We start from the raw sequence: 6,384 nt of genomic DNA, 5'->3' as shown, positions 1-6,384 counted from the left end.
GATAGAGATCCATGGGCAGCACCAGGGTGTTCTCTGTGTGTGTGTGTGTGTGTGTGTGTGTGTGTGTGTGTTAGCAGATAGAGATCCATGGGCAGTACCAGGGTTCCTCCAGGCTCAGTCTTGGTGGAGTAGGGGGCTTCCCGGGGTGCAGTGTTGTGTGGTCCCTGAGGAGACCGTGACTTGTGGCCATGGGCCCAGATCGCTAGCACCCCTGAAGCCACTCCCTTTCCCACCCTTCCTCTGCTCCAGCTGTCTCTCCAGATCTGAGTTTTGAAAAGAAAAATGTACTTTTTGGGGTCCTGCCTTGACCAGACTCTGTTCATCTCATGAGTCATTTGACTCCAGGTCTGCGTTGTCATCCTCAGAATTCTACCAAGCTTACCCTGGCTCTGTGTATTTGTAGATTTTTTGAGGTGGATTTTTTTTTAAGGAGGTGGCAGTAGTCAATGCGAGTCTACTTGTGGCTGTTCTAAACTTGTTCCCTGAATTGTTTAGAATTGACTTGTTGGGGTTTATCCTAGGTGCTGGCACTTGAAGTTGCTCAACAGTAGGCCCTTCAAGATGTTAGAAAGGAAGAGAGCTGAGGGAAATGTCTGCAGAGCTTGGCTAGGGCTTACTCTCCAAAGTGTTATAGAAAAATAGATTGGCTAAAAGAAATCTCCCCCCTCTCCCCAGGGACTTAGATAGGGATCTGCAGAGTACTGGGGTAGTAACCCATTTGTGTGTTTCTTTAACCAGGTCGCCATGGCTGTTACTGGCTCCCTTGCTGTCCCCAGCCATCCCCCAGGTCACCTCCCCACCCTGCTGCCTGTGCCCTGAAGGTGTGCACAGGTTCCAGTGGATCAGAAACCTCGTTCCAGAGTTTGGCGTCTCCAGCTCTCATGTCAAAGTGCTTTCTTCCCCTGCAGAGTTCTTCGAGCTTATGAAGGTAAGACATCTCTAAAGAACAAAGGGATAAGCTGAGGGTTTTCAGGTTGGGTAAGTCGTGAACACCCTATGTTTTAGAAACTGCTGAGGCTGTTCAGTTAGCTTTCAGGTTCTATTTGTTTTCAGGTTCACATGTTGATTTGAACCACTAATGAAGCTTCTTTGTGTGGCCACCATTAGAGCAGGAAGCAGTAAGGGCTGGGGCCAGACCCTGATTCTTCTGGCCATGCGGATTCTTTGTTCCCCTTAGTTGAATGGACTGTGAGAAGAGAGGTTAGTGGGGCGCATCTCCCCTGAAGATGCCTGGGAAGAAGGATGGGCCCTACCTCTGGAAGCATCACCAGGCCCAGTGGTGTCTTCTTTTTTTTTTTTTTGGGTCCGGTTGTGGGGCCTGAACTCTGGGCCTGGGCACTGTCCCTCAGCTTTTCAGCTCAAGGCTAGCACTCTACCACTTGAGCCACAGCACCACTTCTGACTTTTTTTTTTTTTTTATGCTTATGTGGTGCTGAGGAATCAAATCTAGGGCCTCATGCATGCAAGGCAAGCATTCTACCACTGAGCCACCTTCCCAGCCCCCCCCCCTTTTTTTTTGTCGGACATGGGGCTTGGACTCTGGGCCTGGGCGCTGTCCCTCAGCTCTTCAGCTCAAGGCGAGCTCTCTACCACTTGAGCTACAGCACCACTTCCGGTTTTCTAGTGGTTTATTGGAGATGGGAGTCCTATGGTCTTTCCTGCCTGGTATGGCTTTGAACCTCGATCCTCAGATCTCAACCTCCTGAGTAGCTAGGATTACAAGTGTGAGCCACCAGCGCCTGGCTTGTCTTCTTGGTAGATGTGATACTCAGGGAGGTCCACGGTGGTATCTGGTGTGTGGAATCTGGTGTATGGGCTGCAGCCTTTGCCCTTGAAGCACTCACTGCAGAGTGCTTCAAGATAACTGGGAAGCTCTGAGCTGAGGTCTGCTAGTCTTAGTTCTTGGGCTCTCTTGTGTGTGCCTGCCTTCTCCAGTGATGATGTCAACTTGGGAGTGTAGGGGTCCAGCTTTCCACACATTCCTCAGGTCCATATGCCCCGTCTAGTTGTTTGTGGTTGGGCTGCTAATTGGGATTAAGTTATTCAGCACTAATTAAATGTTTAGCAACACAGCCTCTCTGAGTTCATGTTAACAGTGATGCTGGAATGGAGATCTGATGAGGCCAGGCACACAGACATGATGTAGGGAGATTAAGGTAGAGGACCCTCTTGCAGAAAATCGGCTCTGATCCCATTGAAGACTACCATTTTGTCTCCTTCTGCCCCAGTTTGGCGGTTAGCTTCATTCCTAGTTGGCTTGTTATTCTTGTGGGTATGTACCTCTGGGTTAAGCTCCTTGCTCCCCTTTCTCGAAGCTGCCAAACTGCGTGTCTGTCCTTGGCCTCCTTATGTACCAAGAACCATGCTGAGATATGCTTTGTTCCTGCTTGCTTCTCTTCTTGATTTGAGGAAACAGTTTTTCCAAGGGTGTTTTTTTTTCAGTGTCTTCACTGAGCATGGGTGAAAGATGACTGTCTCTGTGCCTGCCCACTGCCGATGCCAGAGGGGTATGATAGATAGCTGGGCCCTGTGGACTGGGCAGAACCCAGACCCTCTCCTCTGGACTGAATGGTGGGCAGCTCCTCTGGCTCATGTCACATGGAGTGGCAAGCCTTTCTTCCGGGACAGCTGTGGGGAGAGAGGCCAGCCCTGGCTTCGGCCTGGTCCCCAGGCCTGCCTTCTTGCCAGGCTGCCTTACTACAGTGAGCGCTGGTCCTGGACCTTGGACTCAGGGCTTGGGTGCTGTCCATGAGCATAAAAGTTCAAGGCTAATGTTCTACCACTTAACACACAGTTACATTTCTGGCTTTTTGGTGGTTAGTTGGAGATTAAGTCTCATGGACTTTCCTGCTTGGCTGGCTTCAAACTCTGATTCTCAGATCTCAGCCTTCTGCAGTAGTTAGATTTACAGGTCTGACCCATGGGTACCTGGCTTCCTTCATTCTTCTTAACAGCTGTATTATATTTTGTAGTAAGCTGAGTATTTTAGGATTGTTGATTTTTTTTTGGTCGGTCATGGGGCTTGAACTCTGGGCCTGGGTGCTGTCCCTCAGCTCTTCAGCTCAAGGATAGTGTTCTACCACTTGAGCTACAGCATCACTTCTGGTTTTCTGGTGGTTTATTGGAGATAAGAGTTTTATGGACTTTCCTACCTGGGCTGGCTTTGAACGGCGATCCTAAGATCTCAGCCTCTTGAGTAGGATTACAGGCGTGATTGAGCCACCAGCACCCAGCGGATTGTTGATTCTTACTTGATAAGTTACCGTATGGTTTGAGTTTATTTTAAAAATATGCACACATGTGCTTATACATATATCTTTGAGGGATGTATCCATTTTTAAGTTCAACATTTTGGTGGTACTGGGGTTTGAACTGAGGGCCTCGTGCTTACTTGGATGGTGCTTTACCTCTTGAGCTACACCTTGAGCCCTGCTTTTTGCTGGTTATTTGGGAGATGGAGTCTTGTGAATTTTTCTGCCCTTTCTGGCCTCAAATCATCATCCTCTATTGCTCAGCATCCTTAGTAGACAGGGTTACAGATGGGAGCCACTGGAACTGGCTTAATTAAGATGATTAACATACATTAATTGTACAAGGGGGATTTCATTGTGACAGTTCCTTACATACATACAATGTTTCACATCAACCTCACCTCCTCTATTAGCCTGTTTTATTCTCTCCTCTCCCCTTTATTTTTGTGCCGGCATTAAGGCCTAAACTCAGAGCTAGGGTGGTCTCCCTTATTAGCTGGTTTCATTGTTCAGTTTTTGTACTTGAATGTAAAGTACTCTGGCCATATTCACCCTCTCCCTTTGCTGATACTTGCCCCTAACAGAAAGTATTTTGCTTTGCTGTCATTCATTTATTTTAGTGTATATTAATTGTACCAAGGGGTTTTGCTGTGATATTTCACACACTTTTAATATTAATTGGTAAGTACATAGGATAGTTCAGCTTACAGTATGATTTACCTCAAATGTCCAAGATCCTGTTTTCTTAGTGAACTATGCAACTTATTGATGTAAGCTGGTGCTGGTGGCTCACGCCTATAATCCTAGCTACTGAGAACTAGAGGCTGAGAACTGAGGATCACGGTTCAAAGCCAGCCCAGGCAGGAAATTCAGTGAGACTCTTATCTCCAATAAACCACTTAGAAAACCAGAATTGGGGGGGGCTGGAAAGGTGGCTCAGTGGTAGAGCGCTTGCCTTGCATGCCTGAGGCCCTGGGTTCGATTCTTCAGCACCACATAAGCAAAAAGAAAAAACCCGGAAGTGGCGTTGTGGCTCAAGTGGTAGAGCGCTAGCCTTGAGCTGAAGAGCTGAGGGACAGCGCCCAAGCCCAGAACTCAGGCCCCATGAACGGACCCCCCCAAAAAAATCAAAACAAAACAAAACAAAAGAAAACCAGAATTGGTGTTATGGCTCAAATGGTAGACCACCTGCCTTGAGCTGAAATGCTGAGGGACAGTGCTCAGGTCCAGAATTCAAGCCCCACAACCAAAAAAAAAAAATCATGTGAACTCTGAATGATTTTTTTCTTTTTCAGGGGCAGATAAAAGTAGCCAAGAGGAGGGTTGTGATGGCATCTCTCTACCTGGGGACAGGTCCTTTGGAACAGGAGCTGGTAAGGTAGTCCTGGCAGTAGAGTGGACTAGACCCAGGGTGTTGCACCTGCACAGGGCGCTTCCTGCCTGCTCTCTCTCCCCTTGCCCCCAGATGTAGGGCCTGTCAGTGTGTGAAGGGGTCATGGGAGGCCTAATCAGTGTCTTCACCTTGCACAGCACTCTTGGCTGCTCCGTCTGCCAGTCTAGTCTGATAGTGGCTCCCAGGCTAAGTTAGCCACTGTCTGCTTTTTGCATGGCCTGTGAGCTGAAAATGACTTCTGTGTTTTCAAAGGATTGGAAAAACCAAAGAGGAGAATGCTTGTGACTCATGTAAAGTAATTTGGGATTTACATTTTCATGTCATCTGTTAGGCTTTTTTGTTTTGGTTGGTTGGTTGTGGGGCTTGAACTCATGCCTGGGTGCTGTTGCTGAGCTCTTTTGCTCAAGGCTAGCACTCTACCACCTTGAGCCATGGCTCCACCTCTGGCGGTTAATTGGCGTTAAGAGTTTCATGGACTTTCCTGCCTGGGCTGGCTTTGAACCACAACCCTCAGATCTCAAACTCCTAAGTTTGAGAAGTTAGGGTTATAGGTGTGAACCACTGCCACCTGGCCATCCACTAGGTTTTATTTAGCATAATTACCCATCATGATGTGCTGTCTGGGGCTGTGGTCCTGTCACAGTGACACAGAGGAGTAATTATGACACTAAGCACCTCTGTTCAGAAAAGGTTTTCTGACTCCATGCTAAACAAGCTAATCAAATGCAGGTTGGACTGGCCAGCTTGGTTGCCAAATCTGGCATCTGCTGCCAGGTTTCTACGTGGCCTTGTTGGCTTGTGACGCTTGTTACTTTAGTGAGGCTGGCAGGATATGTCCAGGGTGCTGTCTGTAGCTGCTGAGGCAGCACCGGGGTGGGGTTAAAGGGAGTTTGACTGAGGCCATTACTTGGTCCTGTCTCTGGGATTGCTCTGCTCAGAGGAAAGGAAGGAAAGAAATAGGGGAAGGCTGGGTAGCCTAAGTGCTCCCCACTTCAGTGCCTGTGGGCACCATCTTCAGGTCACACTGTGAGCTGCATGCTTGCAAAGCATGTTTGTTCTCCCAGGGGAGGAATGCAATGGCGAAGGGCCAGTTGACAGATTGTATCTTGGATTCATTTGTTCAGCAAATATTTACCAATACTGTCCATGAGTAGGATGTTGCATGTCTATGAGGATTATGTGTAGAAACATGTGTCTTGGAGGGCGTTTCCAAGAGTGGCAAAGGCCCAGCCCTCTGGCCTGAACACTTCCTTCTTTCCCCAGGGCCCAGGCTGGGGTGGGTGTTTGATGGTTGTTTCTGGTGACAGTCACCGAGTTCATCATGTAGAGCTGTCTTAACACTTGACTGGATGCAAATTCCTAGATACTGTCTTTTTAGATGCACCAATGTCTTTTTGCTCTTCTGTTGCTTTGGGTTCTTTGCCCGGCAGGTGGATTGCCTGGAAAATACTCTAGAAAAGTCTCTTCAAGCAAAGCTTCCTTCTGACCTCAAGGTCTCCATTCTCCTGGACTTCACCCGCGGCTCACGAGGTAGGTGTTGTGCATGTCTTCCTCTCCTCTCAGATCCTTGGTTGGATGAGGTTCACTGTTACCTCCCCATCCTCTTTGTCCCAGGCCAGCACACAGCTTGTCTTAGATTACTTCTGCAGCAGATGACTAAAGTCCCACCTAAAACAACTTAGGGAAAAAAGGAGACTCCACACAAATGTCAAGCCAGGCATTGCTCCCTCTGGCGTTCTG

At 48.2% G+C, this 6,384-nt stretch overlaps 1 long non-coding RNA gene across 1 annotated transcript; it reads left to right on the top strand.

The window, feature by feature from the left end:
- Positions 1-736: 736 nt before the first annotated feature.
- On the top strand, positions 737-6,179 carry LOC106001954. Its single transcript, XR_001175874.1, has 3 exons — positions 737-928; positions 4,547-4,624; positions 6,075-6,179. It is a non-coding gene; the product is annotated as an uncharacterized LOC106001954 (long non-coding RNA).
- Positions 6,180-6,384: the final 205 nt, after the last annotated feature.

This window comes from Dipodomys ordii, unplaced genomic scaffold (assembly GCF_000151885.1).
Source record: "Dipodomys ordii isolate 6190 unplaced genomic scaffold, Dord_2.0 Scaffold1204, whole genome shotgun sequence".
Lineage (NCBI taxonomy): Eukaryota > Metazoa > Chordata > Mammalia > Rodentia > Heteromyidae > Dipodomys > Dipodomys ordii.
Note: the sequence above shows the minus strand (reverse complement) of the source record. Positions and strands in the feature narration are given on the sequence as shown.